This window comes from Ailuropoda melanoleuca, chromosome 11 (genome assembly GCF_002007445.2).
Source record: "Ailuropoda melanoleuca isolate Jingjing chromosome 11, ASM200744v2, whole genome shotgun sequence".
In the NCBI taxonomy this organism is placed as follows: domain Eukaryota; kingdom Metazoa; phylum Chordata; class Mammalia; order Carnivora; family Ursidae; genus Ailuropoda; species Ailuropoda melanoleuca.
In genome coordinates, this window is record NC_048228.1 from 8,319,993 (window position 1) to 8,338,954 (window position 18,962).

Below are 18,962 nucleotides of genomic sequence, written 5' to 3' on the forward strand. Positions count from 1 at the left end.
TTAATCAAGTGCTGAATATGACCCTAACCTCAGTCTAGTGGTGGGAGAGATTATACGCGTACTAAATGAGTTAAGGGTATGGTATGGTTGAGGGACAAGAGAAAGACCAGGACAAAAAGGATTTCGAGTGTTGGAGGGGGGTGGAGTCTTCTGTGTATGCACACTCTATGCACAATGGAGCCGGTTGCAGGATTTAATGGGCAAGGGGGTCAGGACAGGCTGCACAGAGGAGAGACTGAGCCCAGTGGGCTGAGCAGATGTCGAGGGGAAGAGTATCTGGGCCAGAGGGGCAGCCAGCTCAAAGCCAGAAGGAGCATGCCTGCTGTTTGAGGAAAAACAAGGAGGTCGGTGTAGTTGGGGCCAAGAGAGAGAGAGAGAGAGAAGGGGAGAGAGAGAGAGAGATAAAAGGGCACAGAAGACAAGGCCAGATCAGGTGGGGTCGCAGAGGTCTCTGTGAGGACTCTGGCTTCACTCTGGGTGGAATGGGGACAGAGAAATCCCAGAGAATGGCTGATCCCAGTGCTCAGGACACACAGTGTCCACTAAATATTATTACTTGATATTCCTGTAAAATACTTACCATTTTTGCGATGGGGCCAAGTGGGGTCCCAGTGTGACCTTGGAGAGAAGCCCCCTCTTGCTCCTGGAAACAAATAGCCTAATTGGATGCTGGAGCATTTCAAGGGGGTTTCTTACCCTGTCCTTGCAATGGAAACCCCATTCCTTATCCTGCTTCCCACTGAGAATAAATGGACTTAGCAAAGTGAGGCTCCCAGCACCTTGGGCAGGAGGGAGGAAGCAAGGGGGAGGAGGACAGGGGAAAGGAGAGGAAGAAGAGAAGGAGGGGAAAGAGGGGAGGAGGATGAAGAAGAAGGAGGAGGGAGTATAAGGTGGAGGAGGGAGATGAAGGAGGAGTAAAAGGAGGAGGGAGGAGGAGAGAGGAGGAGGAGGAGGAAGAGGGAGAAGAGGGAGGAGAGGACAGTGGTGGAGGAGGAAAAAGAAGGAAGAGAGGGGAAGATGAAGGAGGAGGAAGGAGGAGGGCAGGGAGAGGCGGGAGGGTCAGAAGGGGAAAGAGGAAGGAGGAGGAAAGAGGAGCACCATCGCAGGGTCAGAATGTCCTTCAGCCCCTCACTCTGGGATCCCCACGTGGCTCCCTCCCAGCAGGGCTCTGCCAGAGTCTCAAAGAGGTGGTTATTTTGGGTGGCAGCGTGATTGGGAGCTTGGAAAGCGGGAAATTGAGTGGTGATTAAGGTTGTAATAAGTTGACAACATCAAATATCATTACCCTTAGAACATGCAAATGATCCCGTCTTTACCCAAGATTTGCCATGCAAATACCAATTAACAGAAAAAGTATTTGCCTTGATAGGGGGAGGCTGGTTCTCCTTCCAGTGCCCCCACCCCCACTGCCCCGAAAGAGGGTAAACAAACAGGAGGGGCTGTGCCTGAATGTCACCAGCAGAAGAAAGTGAGGATCCACAGCAGTGACAATGACTCTTGTGAAAGGCTGCCAGAAACTCTGGCCTAGACCTTCCTTGCCACAGGCTTTGCCTTTCGCACTGGCCTGGAGGCTGCTAGAAGCTTCTTGGACCAGCTCCTGGGGCAGCTGGTCCCTGGGCTGATCTTTGTAGCCTTTGTTGTCTGGGCATACTACACTGTCAGAAACCCGTTTTCCGTGGCTGGGAGCTCCCCAGCTGATAGTGCCCTGCAGAGGGGGGATCTGCAACGAGACACGCGGGGCAGTTTTGAGACTATGGCCCCAGAGCACTGACACTACTGCGTCTAGGGGATTGACTTCTGGAGGGTCCAGGACAGATGGCTGGGGAGTCACTGGGTAGGAGCCCCTGGTGTTTCCTTCTCTCTGCCTGATATTTACCCCTGCCCCGGATGTACTTGGCACTATGGAGGCACCATCTCTCATGCTGAGATGAACACAGCACAGCGCCTGCCCTCAAAGAGCTTCTGGTCTCTTTTGGCAGGTAGAAGGAACCAAGGCCAGAGGGTACAGAAGGTGAGACGTAAAGTGAGTGGTACCAACAGAGCATCTTTGTCTGTTTCCAGAGCTAAACTTGCTTTTTGTGATGGTGGCATGAGAAGATGGCACAGAATTTGGGCTGAATCTTAAAAGAGGAGAAGAGAAGGGGAGAAAAGGAGGGAAGGAGTTCTTGGTGGGAAGAATGGCAAAGCTGAGATTTGAAGGTTGGGAAACACATGCTGTGTTTTAGGGTCAGTGAATCCACCATCCATCCTATCCAACCACCCATTGTCCAGCCCTAATCCAGCCATCCAACCCACCAAACCAACACCCAACCCATCACCAACCACCTTTCTACACACCATCCAACCCACCAAACCATTACCCAACCCATCACCAACCGTCTTCCTATATGCCCCTCAGCCCTCCAAACCAACCCAGCAAACCAACACCCAACCCATCACCAACCACCTTTCCACATACCTCTCAACCTCCTAAACCAGCCCACTCATCCAAGCCACCAACTTACCCAACCCCAAATCCATCAACTCGTCATCCAACCCCCAATCCATTGTTCAAACCATTGTTCAGTCTACCTCACTAACATGAATCAGTTCACCCACCCATCACCCAACCCACCAGTCCAGATGAAGATCATAAACTCCAGAGCCAACGGCCAGGACTCTTTAAATGAGGGTGATGTGGGTAGTTACGAGAAGTGATGGCCCCTTGTACTAATGTATGTCAAAGGCTCGGCCTGGTGTTTGGGACATAACAAGACATATGGTAGCACTAGCTGTTTGGGTTGGTGTGATTTATTCCAAGGCCAAAAGGGTCCATTATGCAGGGGAGACCTGGGGTCGAGCTGAGCTGGAGAAAGGTTAACCCGCAGGGAGATGTAAGTGAGATCAGAAGAGACATACCTGGGAGCTGGGTGCCCAGTAGGCCATTTGTCCCCACCTGAATCTGATTGGGAGGAGATGGATGCTTGGGGCTCCTCCCACCATACCACCCCTCCACGCTGCCTCAGAGAAAGACCCACTCAGGAAGCTGGGCGCCCCAGAGTTTGTCATCAGGCAATTTTTTCTTATTCTCAACTCTCACACCTGAAACTTGTGCTGATGGGCACAGCCCCAGCAAGCTGGCCCAGACAGGGCATCAGGGCTGTGGATTTGTAAATCTTGCTGCCCTCTGGACGCCCCTGGCCCAGTCCCTCTTCCACCCTCCATCTCAAAGCAGGCCCCTGCAGAGGGGCAGGAAGGCTCCCTGCAGCTCAAATCCAGCCAGTAGCTTCCAGCAGCTTCCATATAGCCGCCTCTCCAGAAATGCTTTGATCATCTAAATCCAGGTTGTATTAATTCACCGGATCCCTTAAACTCAAAGGGATTTTTCTCTGATGTCTCTTTCCTGGCTCCTTGGAACATCCCGTAGCCACTCGGCATATGGGAGGTGAGTGAACTCGAGAGAAGCTTCACTGGGCAGCTACCCCTCACCCAGCACTACGTGCTTCTGCTGGCATGGTCGCGTGGGGGTTGGGGTGCCCACCTCTCAGCTTCTGGGCGGGTCAAGGCTGCCCCAGTGGGTTATTAGCCCCTGGCCTCCGGCTGGCAGAGCTATTACAAGGCACAGAGCAATTTCATGCCCTGTTTCCTCCTTCCTTGGTCTGCAGTTTCTGCTCTATTTGTCCAAAATGAACAGAGATGAAGTGAAATGAATTACACTCTGTCCTTCCCCCCTTTCTGCCCCCTCCCCTGTTTCCTTCTCTCTGCCTCCTCGGGATTCCCCAGCCAGCCCCCGGCCTCTCCCCCCCCCCCCCACCCCCGCCATCTCCTCTGCCCTGGTTTTCTTTTCTGCTTCTGCTGTCTTAGGCTCTGCCTCCCCGCTCTGTGCTTCATCTCTCCTCATTCGGTTAAAATCTGCGACTCTACCCCTCCTAGCCATTCATTCATGCAACCGTTCAGCAAACACTCATGGAGCACCAGCTGCATACCAGAGGAGGTGCTCTGAGCCATTTGCCTGGCTCCCACCCTCCCTTCCTCTATACCATCCTGCCTGGCAGGGAGGTGCCTGGGCTCAAGTCAGGCAACGAGGGTGCTGGATGTCTCCAGGAGCCCCCCAGGAGCCCCATCTAATACCCTGGAGAAAGGGGGGGAATCAACTTAGATCTGAGCACCACCTCCCTATTTCAGCTCAGGGGGTTATGGCAGGATGGCTGGCCTTATGGTACCCCTTAAATGTCAGGGTCATCTGCAGTGCTAAGAACCCAATGGGGGCTAACTCCGATCCCCAACCACAGCCTCCCAAGGCCTTGGAGACAATGCATCTCAGGGTGGGTCCAGGCCAGCCCCTCTTCTCTGAGAAATGCATTGCCACCTGAGAGCTAATGTTCCACCCAGCCACCTGGGCAGGCTGGACCAGGGTCTTGGGGGCCAGACCAATCATCCTCTGTGCAGAGATCTGGAGTGGGGCACCCAGTGATTCTGATGTCTCCAGGGGGCAGACACTTGAACTGGACGTGGTGGGAAGCTGGGGCCTCCGTGGCCATATCTGACCCTCTGCATGGGACAAAGGGAGAGCTATGTGCTGACGGAAGAACCAAGTGGGCAGACTGAGAGACACTCACAAAGAGAGACAAAAACAGACACAGAGAGGCGGAAACAGTACACTGGGAGAAGCAGGGAAGCAGGGACAGAGACACACAGAGAAAAAAAGAAAGGGACAGAGACATAGAAGCAGAAAGAGCGATGAAGAACAGTCAAAGGACAGAAAGAAGGGTTGATACACAGAGAAAGACATGGAAGCAGCCCCTGGAATGTACCATTTTGCCATTCAGCCCCACCCCCACTCCTCCTGTTCTTGGGGGCCACAAGGTACCCTTAAGACTGAATAACAAGCCCCCTTTCCTCCCAGGTCAGCAGAACGTGTCTTGACGTGACCTTGGTCCCTTTGGGCCTGTACAGGGAATGCAGCAACCCCCCCCCCCCCCCCTCACCCTTACCCGGAGTCATTCTCNCCCGCAGCTTCCCCAGCCCCCTCACCCTTACCCGGAGTCATTCTCCATTCATGGAACACCTCGATTCTGCTAAGTTCATTTCGCCAGATCCTGTCCAGCATTTACCGAGCACCTGTATCATGCGGAGTGTTTAGCCTGGGGCTTACTCCTCCCAACACCCTTGTGAAGTTGGCACCATTTCTCTCCTTTACAGAGTGAGAAAGTGGGTGCAGGAGGGCTGAGTAACCCACCCAGTTCACGCAGCAGGTAAGAGGCGAGGCAGGGAGCTTGCTTCGTTTCCAGCCCGGGGTCCAGAGTTTTCTCTACTGCAGTCAGGCTGAGGTGCACCGGGCTGACAGGGTCTCTTGCTTAGAAGAGCATGGAGTGACCCCCCCCCCAGCCAGAGCCACCTCCCAGCAGCCCCCTTGGCCCTGGGTGAAGGGTGGGGAGGCAGAGCGGAGTAGGCACATTTGTCCAGACAGGCCGAAGCTCAGCAGGGCACAGGACCTATCCAAGGATACCCAGCAGCTGCCTCACCCAGGGGCCATGGCGCTTGGCTCTCACTCCGGGCTGGAGGTCGGGAGGGTTCAGGGATGATGGCAGTGGTGGCAAGGCAGGAACCGAATTACCTGTGAGAATGTCCAGCGAGAGCCAAGACTCTCGCCCCCGCCCTCTCTGGTGGCAGCCCCTGGTGAGGAGGTTTACCTGCTAGAACAAGTGTGCTTTGGGCGTCATCTAAAACACGGGGGCTGGGGCTTCCCCACTAAGGAGGCCTATGTGCTGGCAGGACAGGAGAAGGTAGGCGCTACCCCCTCCCCAGCACGCCCCTTCTCCTGGGTCAAGAGCTAGCCCCCACCTGGGCTCCCGGCTCCTACTTCTTAGCTCTGCGATTCCAACCCTCTTCATTTCTAAGCTTCCCAAAATTCTAAACCAGGAGCTGCAACTTCAAGTACCTCCAGGACCCACAGCAAATGGGCCAAGTGGGCTGAGCATGGCAGGCGAGACGAGTGCCTGTCTCCAGAGGGACTGCCACCCCTCAATGCAGCCTGCTGTCCCCGTGGGGGATCGTGGTCCAGCACAGCCAAGCTTCTCCATTGCTCAAGAGAAATTAGAAATCTGGGTTTTCTCTCTGTTTCAACATAGTGCGGACCAACGTTTAAAAACAGGTATGCAGGGCGCCTGGGTGGCTCAGTCAGTTAAGCACCTGGCTCTTGACTTCGGCTCAGGTCATGATCTCAGCGTCATGAGATCGAGCCCCATGTCAGGCTCTGCACTGAGCGGGGAGTCTGCTAGATATTCTCTCTTTCTCCCTCTCACTCTGCCCCTCCCTACCCTCTCTCTTTCAAATAAATAGATAAATAAATCTTTTTTAAAAATCAAATAAATAAAAATAAAAACAGGTATGCAGGCCAGATTTGGCTCTCAGGCTGTCAATTTATATCCATTGTTCTAAATGCCCTGGGTTCTAACTGCTCCAGAATTCTCCAGAATGCCAAACTCTCCCATACGCACATTGCCATCCAGGATGGATGGGTCCCATTTGCTGGGCTGAAACTGTTTCCAAACCACTGCCTTCGACAGAAGGGGTAGTAATTACACTCTGACATTAATATTTAAACCACAAACAGAGTTAGCGTGCTAATACCGTCCCCAAAGGCTTCGGACTTGTTTAAGTTTTATCCTTGTGAGACCTAATTATTGTCAGCAATGAATCCTGTAAGACTGCAGGATTAGGGCGGGGGAAGAGGAGCTAGACAGATCCCTGGGACCCGTAACTTATGGGGCTGAGGCATGGGGTGGCCTGAGGGCTGGGCTCCATGCCCACAGGTCATGGGGGTCATCTCAGATGCCTATGAGGGGACAAATGTCTCTACTGTGTCCTCCTAACCATCCTCATAATTAGGGAGCTTGCTCCTAATACTTGCCCTGTGAGGATGGGGACATCTATGCCTCACACTCTAGGAAGTTCACAACAATCTTTGACCTTTGCCCCATTGCCCAACCTCACGGGAGACCCCCAGCCCACTTGGGAGAGATCTTAATGGAGAAATTGGCATTTTGTATTTTCTTTGCTTGTCTGGAGAGAAGAAAACGGGTCTGTGTGGGGGTTGTTAGTTGGGGGCAAAGGGCTGGGGCAGGTGCATAGTATGAGAGGAGGCCAAAGCTGACTTTCCAGATACTGGTTTCCAGAAGCTTCCACTGCTGGACTGGTGGATCGCACTGGACAGGAGAGGTATCTGCATTGTACACTGCCTTGGCACGGGTGAGCTAGTGGCCGTGCCAGCCAGGGGACCTGTGCAGGACCAGTCCGGAAATTTCCCCATCCCCGTCTGCAACCAGTGGGTCTGAGTGGGAAGGAGGGGAGGGCCATGGAGCCCTACACAGGCAGGAGCCAGGTCTCTGCAGGAAAGCCAAGGTCCTCTCCCGCTGGAGGATAGGTGCAGAGAGGTCAGCGGGTGAGCCAGGGAGACCTGAGCTGGATCCTACCCTGCCCCCACACCAGCTGGGTGATCGTGGTGGGTCACTTAGTTTCCCCTCTGTAAAATGGGATCATTTCTGGGGTTTAGGGTTTGCAGGGGAGTGGAGTGAGAAAATGTAAAAATAAGGCCAGTGTGCAGGGAGGGCTTGGTGAGTAGCAGCTGCTAGCCTTGTTTTGTTGCTCGGGGGTCTCTCCTGACGGGCCCGTGCTCTCCGCCGAGCACCCTTTGCTGGGAGCAGAGGAAGTGCATTGGGGCCCTTCCGCTGCTGGTCCCTGTGCCCCATCACAGCACACGAACCCTCCAGCGCATGCCTCTCCACAAGCCCCTGGTGTCTCTCCGTGCCTCCCCCATCCCAGGCCCTTCCTCTGGGCCCATAATGCCTTCCCACTCCCAGCTTGCCTGGAGGATGAATGGCAGGCTGTGAATTTTCTCAATCTATCTCGGGGAAAGAAAGGCCCAAACTAAAGTCCCTTGGATGAATGCCCTAGAAGGATGCAGGGGGCTCTGACTCAGCCAGTCCCCTCTGGCAGGGGTGGCAGAGGCTGAGACCCCCTGGGGCAAACTGGAAAAGGGGCTGTCTCCCCAACCTGGTTTTCTGGCTCAGGGACAAGAGTCAGAGAGCTTCCAGAGGCATTCACGCCAGCAAGGAGGACAGTGGATGGGGAGTCACCACTTGCTCCCCTCAAAGCCAGGGAGAAGCCACTGGAGGCCCAGAAGCAAGTTGGGCTCAATCCCTTAGCCCTGTTCCCCCACCCAGAAGGTGACACTTCCGGTCCTCAAAACAGCATCTGTCGTGGGTGGAGCCACCTCTTCTAAGAGCCACGAGAGGCATCTCTCAGGATTAAAAATGCACAAACCCTTTGATCCAGCAGCTTCACTCCAAGGAATGCACCTACAGAGAGATTCAGCATGTACGCCCAGAGCTGCCAGGGGCGGGGGGGTGGGGGGCCGGAAGCCACAAGATGTCCACAAGCAGGGGACAGGTTAGATACATGGTGGCCCAGCCATGCAGCATTGCAGTCAGGTTCAGGAGGGGTCAGGCGGCTCTGACGTGCAGGTGGGGAATCATCACCAAGATCCGCCGAGGGACTGGAGGATACGCAAGGGACAGGGAAAAGCGGCCCCCTAAGGAGGGAGGCAGAGTCACAAAAGGACAAATCCTGCGTGGTCCCCCTCCTCCAAGGCTCCCGGAGAAGCCAAATTCAGAGACACAGAAGCAGAATGGTGGGAGTCAGGGGCAGGGGCAGGGGATGGAGAACAACTGTTTCATGGGGCGGAGCTGCACTTTGGAGGGACGAAGAGCCCTGGAGCTGGATGGTGGCAGCAGCTGCACAACCGTGTGAACGCGCTGTAACTTAAACACGGTTACAACAGTAAATTTTCTGTCGTGCGTAGTTTACCACGATGAAAAGAAGGACAAGGAAGAGGGGCAGGGGAGAGTCGAGGGGAAGCTCACTCTTGCTGTCCGTTCACACTGCTTGGACTTAAATAAAACCACACACACGTATTACCAAATGCATTTTAGAAATAGTTCTGCCACGGAGACCCCTCTTCTGCCCACACCAGCCACACTCTGCACAACCCACCCACGCACCCAGGGCCCAGATGATAGAGGTCAGTGTTACGTGGTGACTTTGGCATGTGGCTTGATGCTCTGGCTCGTGCAACGCTTGCTGGGCGGGCTGGGAGAGTGGAGGGGGGCATGGTCCTCTCTGGGCCTCCATCGACATCCTCACCTGTGCAAAGAGGAGGCTGAATCTCGTCCCGCCCTCGCTGACCTTGGGCTAGTGGCCTCCGGGGCGTGGCTGAGCAGGACAAGCACAGATGGATGGCATCTCGGCCGGGCAGAGCATCCCGGGCAGGACCGATGTGCTGCCCTCTGTGTTCAGGCAGGCAGCGGCCCCTGGGTGGGTGCTGGAATGAGAAGGAGGAGACAACCTGAGCCATCTGCCCACTCCACGGCGGTGCCTCATCTCTGCGAGCCGGCCGCTGCCTTTCATCTGAGAGCCCTCCAGCTCCTGCCGAGCCCCATCTGTCCCCTGCCCCCAACAACAGAGGAGACAAGCCCCTCTGCCTTCCTGAGCGGCTCCTCAGGGCTGGTCACGGCCACTGCCCATGCACACAGCACTTTTGAGTAAGATAGAAACAGGTGTCGTTTCCACGGACCAGGTGCTGCTGGGGTGTGAGTTCCTCCTCGGTATAGGCAGGGTCGCCAGGGCCCAGGGAGGGAAGCACCTGTCCTGGGGGGCCCCGTTCTGTAGCCAGGATGTTGAGCAGGCCCTGGGTCACCCACCCCCTGGGCCAGAGCGGCTTCTCCTCCACCAGGACAAGGCTCTGCTGAGCAGCGATTGGGTGGGGAGACAGCAGAACCATTGCACTTCCTCCCGAGAGAGGCTGAGGACCTGGTCTCTCTCAGGTGGGGAAGTGGGAAGGGGACAGTGGGGGAAGGCAGATTGAAAACGCTCATCACCTGATGGGAGAAGAGGGCAGGAGCTGGACGCGGCGAGAGGAGCACCCACCACAGGGCGCAGAGCTGGCTCGGGAGCCCTTCTCGGCCTCAAAGTCACTGCTCCTCTCCGAGCCTCCGTTTCCCCCCTCTGGAAACTGACACTGAACTCACACCTACCACTTAGTGTTGGATGAGACAAAGGTGCAAAGCGCCTGGCGGCACACCTGTTCATCCCGGGGTGCTCAGGGGTGGGGGTGGTTGTCACTGCTGTCAAGGCCACTACCTGGGATGGTGGGTGGTCTCAGCCTGAACACCTGGAAGCCTGGGTTTTGAAGGCACATCTGGAGAAAAAGGGAGAACAGAAGGGAAGAGGGAGTTTGGGGCTGGAATAGGACAAGGGCGATGGCAGTCTAGGGAGGGCTGGGAGGGGGATGGAGAATTCGACTCTGGCTTCAGGAGCAGCATCTGAGAAATGGGCCACAAGCCCCTTCTCCTCCTTAGGTACCCCCCACTGGTCTTCCTAACCACACTGCTAGGCTTCCTGCCCTGTCTTCTGCACACTCTGATTTGTCTCCTTCCCAGCATCCATCCACGTGCAGGGCCCCTACTTAACATTCCCCAGGAAGGATTTAAATTGGAGCAAGAATTAATTATGAGAGAGAGAGAGAGAGAGGTTACCCCGTGGGCTGCAGTTAGGAACCGGAGCCTGAGCTGGCAGGCAGGCTGACAGCTAAGTGGGGACATTGTGGGACTCCCTGGGTGCCTGGCTGCCTTTTGTCTCACCTGAACAGCGAGAGAGAAGACAGTCCTCCAGAGACCAAAGACCGGCTCAAGGCCGAGACAGAACCATGGCCCGCCTGAGTCCCAAGCAACGTAGCTGCAGCGTGGGGCATGGGGTGAAGGAAGGGAAAGCAAGCTCTGGGCTGGGGCGTCTGACCCAATAGCCACAAGCACCTCTCTCGCAGATCTCAGTGGTTGCGGACAGTGTGTTTTGGGGGTTGCTGACCCAATTCCTCGTAAAAAAGGGAAGGGCTGATCTGTGAACTGCTGGCTCCCCCAACATCTCGAACTCTGTTGCGTGAACTCAAGAATGGAACTGAACCTCAGAAAATGACCGAGGAGGGTGTGTCATCCCAGACCCGTGCACGGCTAACCCTTGCTGAGCGCGCTCTGTGCGTCCCGCCCGTGCAGGTGCTTGACGAGGGGGCATCGCAGGCTTGGGTGAGCCCTGGGCAGACCTGAGTTCAGACAGCAGCTCTGTCACTTTCCCTGGACAGGTCGCTTCTCGGGGAGCTGGTGCCTTCCTCATCACCACTTTACAGGCAGGGCAACAGAGGCTCCTCGCAGCTGATGGCCGGCTGGTCTGAGGATCCACAGTCAGCGGAAAAGCTTGGACTCGAACCACGGTTGATTGGACTCCAGAGCCTCTTCCCTTCGCCAATGCTCTGTCTGGTCATGAAGGTTAAAGGAAGCTGGTGACATCTTTGGCAGAGCACAGAAGGGAGGCGGGTGTCCCTGGGTCCCATTTCTCAACTCCTGCTCCTGAGTCCAGAGCCTACATCATCACTGTCCCTGCCCACTGTCACCCCTGCCCTGTCCCAGCCCCTTACCAGTCTTTCCTTCTGTACTTCTCCCTGATGTGGAACGAACTTGGATATGGGTAAGAGTCAGGCACCTTGGGCTCCAATCTAGGCCACAACCATGACCTTGGATAAGCTGCTTCCTTTCTCCAGCCTCATCTGGGAAGTGGGGATCTGCCTTTGACTCAACCAGCTTGAAAAAATTGAGCACTGTGAGAAGGGAGATGACCAAAAGATGCCTCCCCCATCGTGAGCAGCTGTGCCTTAAGCAGACACAGTGGGAGGTGGGGCAGAGGGGACCCCCACCGGAGCTCTGCGGCCTGACAGGTCGTTCTTACTCCACACCCAGGAAAGGGAGCTGGCTCGTGGACCGGCCCCAGATAACCAATTACTCTGGCTGAGCCAGAGGATGCATTCCACTGTCACTGTCCACACCCAAGTTACCCCCAATCCTCCAGGCTCAGGAGGCTGTTCAGATGAGCCTGCCTTTTCTGAGCAATCATGGGAAGCACTGAAAAGGAGCAGGCTGGGGAGATCAGTGCGTGCCGATGTGATGTGCTGGGGTGAGGGCCTTGGCAGGCTGGGAGGGAGGGATGGGGGCCCAGCTCCAGTGTGGCCACGCATTCCCTCGGCAAGCCCCTTCCCTCTCCGCTGTCCTGGGCCTCTGCCAAGGGCTCCCCCTGCTCTGTCCAGCCTGGGCACATACCCAGGCATACAGCAGGTGCCACACCTGTCCAGCTCACTGCTGCAACCCCTATCCCTGACTCTTGGTGGGGTCTCAGCCCACCCTTGCTTCCTGTGTTCCACCTCTTCTCTTCTACCCCCCCATCCCATCCCAGGCCATCCCATGCTTCCCACCTGACCCACAGTCCGTCTGCATCTCTGTGGGGTCCCAACAGAGGCCGAGCCACCTGCCCTTTCCAGGACTCCATTCCTGGCTGACTGTTCAGGACTGCCGGGCGGTTGGAGCCTCAGGGTGGGGTGAGTTGTGCAGCCGGACAGCGACAGCAGGAGGACTAGACGACCTTACCCACAGCATCCTGAGCCGCGGAGCTTTAATTTATTTAATCAATTCCGGCCCCCAGGCTGGGGAAGGAAAACGGCAGGATATTAAATCTGTCGCTCTCACCAATCTGTCATAGGGATGTCAGCACACATTGATTCTTCTCCTCCCGCCTTTATTAACTACCTCCTCCGGGGGCCACTGGCTCTGCCAGTTCCAGGCTGGACCCTGCCTGGGAGCAGGGAGCAGATTGCAGGTGGAAAGGAGGGGTGTGGGGTGGGGGCAGTGACAGGAACCTTTCGGGGACAATTATTACAAGAAAATATTTAGCATTAGGAGGCAAGACCTTGAAGATCATTTGTAATCCAAACCCTCGCTGGAGAGCAGAGGGGAGCTGCCCCAAGCAGTGTGGCCAGTCAGGCGCAAGACAGGAACTGGAATCCAGAGCTCCTGACACCCAGGCCAGGTTTCTTTTTGTTCATTTAATCAACATATTTTTCTTGGGTGACAGCTAAGTAGTGATAGCATTGATTGCTCATTAGGGACTGCGTTCAGTCCCTGTTACTGCTATAATACATTCCCACAAAAGTAGGGGCTTAAAACAACACAGATTTATTACCCGACGGTCCTGGAGGTCAGATGTCCAAGACGGGTCCCCCGGGGCTAACACCAAGGTGCCGGCTGGGGTGTGTTCCATCCTTCCACGTTCAAAGCCAGCGATGGCTGGTCAAGACTTTCTCACGCTGGGTCACTTTGACATTGACTTCCTGCTTCCCTCTTTTACTTCGAAGGACCCTTGTGATTACACTGGGGCCACATGGCTAATACAGGTTCATCTCCCCATCTCAAGGTCGACTGATCTGTAACCTTAACTTGCCCCCTGCCTTGGCCCACAGAGCCAGGTGAAGTATCTGCACTTTTAAAGGGGGGTGGGGACATAGACATGCCCCCCCACCTTCGGGAGGCACTTTTTGCACTAAATAATTGAGCATCCTGCCCCCCTCCCTCTTCCCAGCCCACTCTCCCATCATATGATTTATTTGATCATAAAATTGAAGGCCTTCTTCTCTGGCACCATTTTCTATTCGGCTTAGACAAATATTTAGCAGCCAGACCTGACCTTAATTTCCTTAAATATCAGGGGCCCTGGAAGATGGAGAGTCTGGCCAGTGGATGAGGACACAGTGAATCCGGGGTGGGGGAGAATGACTGGGATGCTTCCCCTGGTGAGGACTGCCTCTGCCCATGACCAGGCAGGTCCACAGCCTCTCCCTCTCCCCCCGCTGTCAGGTGTCCCCACTGCTGAGGCTGCAGGAAGAGGCAAGATGCAGATGACAGGGCTCCAAAGACTCTTGTGCCCTCTGGAGCTGGCATTCTGGGCCGGGGTCTCTCTGCTGGAGGTGATGGGCAGAGCTCCCCTCTAGGGTGTGGGCTGGGCTGTACAAGGGGGAAAGAGAAGGCAGGAGTGGCCACAGAGGGTGGGGGTGCCTTATGAGGGGCTGCCAAGACTGGCGACCCTCTCATTTGTTCCTTTCCCGCACACTGACTCCGTGACTCATTCATTCATTGATTCCCAGAGATATGTTTCCCATGTTAAGCCTGGGGATCAGAAGTCAAAGCCCAGGGCTATATTCCTGGAGGTTGACCAGTGAAAGGAGATGCAGGGAGTTTTGGAGGCAGGAGGATGGGGGGTGAAGGAGGAAGATCAGGACTGTCCTCACAGAAGAGAAGTTGGCCAACATGAGTCCTGGAGAATGAGCTGAACAGGCTCCCTGCACATGTCTGGATGTGTGAAGGAGTTTGCCGGGTGTGCAGGAAGCAGGCTGGCGATACTATCAGGACCTGGGGGGCAGCTGGGAAGACAAACAGTTGGTGCCATTGGGAGTCAGGGACACTTGGGTCCTATCCTCAGACCCTGCCTCTGAAGTCACTCCAAAATCCTTGTCCCTGTCCCGAACCTGTCCCTGCCTTCTGTACTCCCTGTTTGTGGAAGTGCGGCCACCAGCATCCTCCCAGCTGCCCAAGGGGAACCACCACCACCTCCTCCAGCGTGTAATGATGGTACCAGCCACTGTGCTAAACACTCATGATCTCACAGCCCTCTCGCGGCCACCCTGGGAAGAAGGCGTGCATATCCCATCTTGTAGAAACTGAGGTCTTCAGAAGTCAGCCCCTCTCCAAGGTCACCCACCAGCATGTCATAAAGCTGAAAGTTTGCCAAGAGGACCAGGCTGGGGAGGAGGCACCCAGGCGCAGAGATGAGAGCATGTGGCCCCTTCGGAGGATGGCGAGTGGCTGGTGTAGCTGGAGGGGTGGGGTGTGCCACGGGCGGTCGGCGGGGGCAGTGTCCCTACAGTCAGACCTCACGTGCCGTGGATTAAGTGGTGACATTTCCCGAAGGCCTTTCCATTCCAAACCGCCTTCACCTTTTGACCTGGCTCAGTGGCTGTTGCGCTAAGTGGCCCAGAGAGGTGAGGGAGGAGTCCAACAGCACACAGCTGCCGAGTGGCAGAGCTGGTTCCCAGCCCAGTCACCATTCCCCACCATCCCCCCTGGGCCTTCAGGGGATGGCCAAGACCACCAGGGCCCCTTCTGGGGAACTGGAGTCAGACCAAGTGCCTTTCACGGCGAGGGGGAGGCAGAGGGGCCGTGGGAGCCAGGGCCTCTGGCCTCTCCTTTTGCGAGGTTCCTCTCCGGAGCGCAGAGGCGGGAGCCTGTCACCCCCAGCCCTCAACACCTTGTGACTGCAGGCCTGCCCTTCCCTCCTCTGGGCCCCAGTCTCCCTGTCTGTAAAAGAACACTCTCCAGATCTCTGCTCCTGGGTCACTTCCTCCAGGAAGCCTCCCTGTACCTGTACCTCCATCACATGTCCCTACTGATTGCTCTCAGAGCTCCAGATACGCATCCCCCTCTCCCCACGGTCACTGCTGTCATGTTCCAACTATGCCATGACTCTGTGCAACACATTCCTGGGTCTGGGGCAGGACTTGGGGCCTGCCACATTTCAGCTACGTGTCTCTGAGCCTCAATTTTTTTCCCCTCAATAGTCTGGTTTCAAAAGTGGGCCTGGTAACGGTACCGACCTCATACTTCTGTTGTGAGGATCCGATCAGACAGCTCATTTGTAGTTCCTAGCAGAGCACAGGGCATCAAATATGCTGCCCGCAAACGTGAACTTCCTTGGGGGTTGAATTGTGCCCCCCCCAAAAGGTATGTTGAAGTCCTAAGTCCCTGGGACCTGCAAATGGGCCCTTATTTGGAAAGAGGGTCTTTGCAGATGTCATCGGGCTAAAATGAAGTCTTAGTGGCTGAGGGTGTGCCTGACCCAGTGACTGGTGTCCTCAGAAGAAGAGGGAAACCTGGCCTTCAAACACAGAGGCAGAGATTGAAACAAGGCGTTGACGAGCCCAGGGACACAGGGATGGCTGGCTGTCAGCAGCTAGGGGCGAGGAGGGCACAGACACTCCCTCAGAGGCTCCAGAAGGAACCATTTTTGCCAACACCTTGATTTTGGACTTGCAGCCTCTAGAAGGATAAGAAAATGCACTTCTGTTGTCCTAAGCCTCCCTGGCCCCCATCTGTGCTAACGTGTCACAACAGCCATAGGAAACAAACATGTTAGGATACAGCAACAATTCTCAGCACAGGCCTGGGTATACAGTGGTGCTCGATAAGCTCCAGCTCCCTTTGGTCTCCTTGGTGCCACCCTCTGCCTCCACCCTCCCCTCCTCCCCATCCTGGCACCCGCGCCCAACCTCCTCCCCAGCTCCCTGGCTTCTCGGCCCGGCCAGTCTGGGCTGGGGGTGACCAGGGCCGGGGCTGGTGGCCAGAGCAGGTCCTGGCCCCGCGCCCGGGCCCACAGCACCTCATTACCAGGCAGAATGTAAACCCAATTTCACCCATGGGCAGCGCTGAAAGCCGGGCCTTTGCTGGGGTAATGGATGGGCAGGAAGCTGCTCTCGGAGCCTCCCGCCATCTCCCAGCCCTTCCCGAGCCTGGCAGATCTCTGACGCCCCCCCCCCAAGCTGGCACGCAGCACCCTCACAGCTGAGGCACCCAGATAAACCTAAGCTGAGTGCCGGGCTGCTCGCTCCTGGTCCTGAAGCAAACACCAGGAGATTAATGGGTCTCTCCGTGGTCAGCGCCTCTCAACTGGCCCCCACTCCCCCACTCCCGGCTGAGGGCCTCACTCCTACCTGCGTATCTCCTCCCCAGCCTGTCCAGGGCTTTGTTCCCTTCTTCCCTTTGTTTCCTGTTTGCGATACACATGATTCCTGCCAGGCCAGCCAGCCCGTCTCCCCGCCCGAGGACGGCTGCCTAGCTCAGCAATGAGCCACGGCGGCTCTGGCCATTGGGTGGCGATGGGCACCGGTGGCGCGGGTCTCTTGGAAAGCAGCACCGTGGGCCAAGACAGAGCTGATGTGGGCGCCACCAGGCCAGTAGCAGAAGGCCAGGTCTCTGGGAGGCGCCCCTGTGTACCAGGCACCCCGGGGGCTCAGAGGAGTAAGCATGGCCGGGTGCTTTGAGATTCACCCTCTCCATCCTGACAGCTGGCGGTGGCTCAGCTCCTGGCTAGGGTCCTGGGGTTCCTGTAACAAAGTATCACAAGCCGGGGCCTTAAAAAGCGGGAGTTAATGCTCTCACAGTTCCGGAAGCCAGAATTCCAATATTGGGGTGTCCGCAGGGCCATGCTCCCTCTGCAGGCTCCAAGGAAATTCCTACCCTGCCCCCTCCAGCTTCCGCTGGTGGCTGGTACTCTGGGGCGCTCCACGGCTTCACACGGCCTTCTTCCCTCACGTGTCTGTCTTCGCATGGCATTCTCCTCCCTGTGCCTCTCTCCTCTTCTTGTAAAGACACCAGTCATATTAGAGGAAGGGCACACCCCAGTTCAGTGTGACCTCATCTCAACTAATTATGTCTGTGATGATCCCATTTCCAAATAAAATGACTTTTATAGGTCCTGGGGGTTAGGACTTCAACACAACTTTGGGGGGGTACAGTTCAAGCCATAAGAGCTTCCAGGGCTCCTGGGGGTCTGGCCCCTCCCTCTCGTACTCAGATCTCATTACTGCCTGTCACACACACCTGTTATCTGGCCATTCTGGGCTACTTGCAATTCCCTAGATATGCCATGCTTTCTCTTTCCTCTGAGCCTCTGTGTGCACTGTTCCTTCTGCCTGGATGCCTGACTTGTGTCTAATTGCCCACCTGTCCCCCATGAGTGTCAGTCTTGGTGGACTCCTTAATGAATAACTCTTCCTCCATCAAGATTAAGCTTAGCTATTCCCTCCCCAGGAGCCTTCACTGACCCTCGGCCTCTGGGCTCCCTTAGTGCCCCATGCTCCCCTACACTGCAGCTCACAACCCATGGTGGGGGGCGGGGGGGTCCTTTATTCATTTGCCACTCTTCCTGAGCCTCTTAGCTTGTAGGCTTCGAGTGGGCAGGGCCGGTGTCTCGACTGCATCCCCAGGGCACAGGTGCCAAGTAAATAAGTTACTGAACAAAGAATACTATCTATCAACCAGTATTTTTTGAGCACGTCCTAGGTCTTAATGCCACTCACTGTCCTAAACCCTTGACTTGAATTAATTCATTTCATCCCCACAATAATCTTATAAGGGAGGTCCATTGTTATCCCCATTTTGCAGATGAACAAACTGAGCTCAGAATGGTTAAGCAACTTGTCCAAGGTCTAATGATTGATAAATTTCAGAGGTGGAGATTCGAATCCAGCAGTCTGAACGAGGACCCAGTTCTGCCTTGAAGGGCCATGCAGCTGAGCCTCAGGGAGAGGATCATGCACTTCAGGGTCCAAGGAGAGGCCCAGACCATCAGTGCTGTGGAAGCCAGGGCCCACAGATGTGTCCTAGGACCAAGGGTATGGCACTGTTCTTGCACCTCACCGTGCAAGGGCCCTTCACCTCCCCGAGGCTGTGAACTCCCCAGGTGTAGATGAGGGCTGCGGTTCCCCATGCATCTGCCCTCCCAGATCTGACAGAGCCCACAGCAGGCAGAGCCTGGCATCTCCAGGCCGGAGGCTGAACTAGGGGGCCTTCTGTGTCCTCTGTCACAGCAGAGCAGCCATGCAGGGAGTCTCAGAGACAAGCAGCTGAAAAGTATGCCAACTCACCATGGGAAGCAGGAAAGCTTGGCTTTGGGGCCAGACCAGCTGGTACCTCTGTGGTACCAGCTGTGTGACCCTAGCCCAGTCACTTGAGCTCTCTGGGCCCTTGTTTCCTCGTGTGTCCAGTGTGACAGACAAGGAGGGAGCACAGCTGGCAGCTGGTGGAGATCATCACGCCTCCCTGCCTCTCCTCCACGGTGCTCCGCACCGTCCTCCTTGGGGTGATGGACGCAGCCTCCCTTCCCCCGGCATTCAACTCACATACTCAAATTCTCACCCTTTTTCTTTTAAGAAATGAAGCAAAACACAGATAAACAGCCATTTAGAATCATGACTCCATAATCCAGGAATTCTCCTT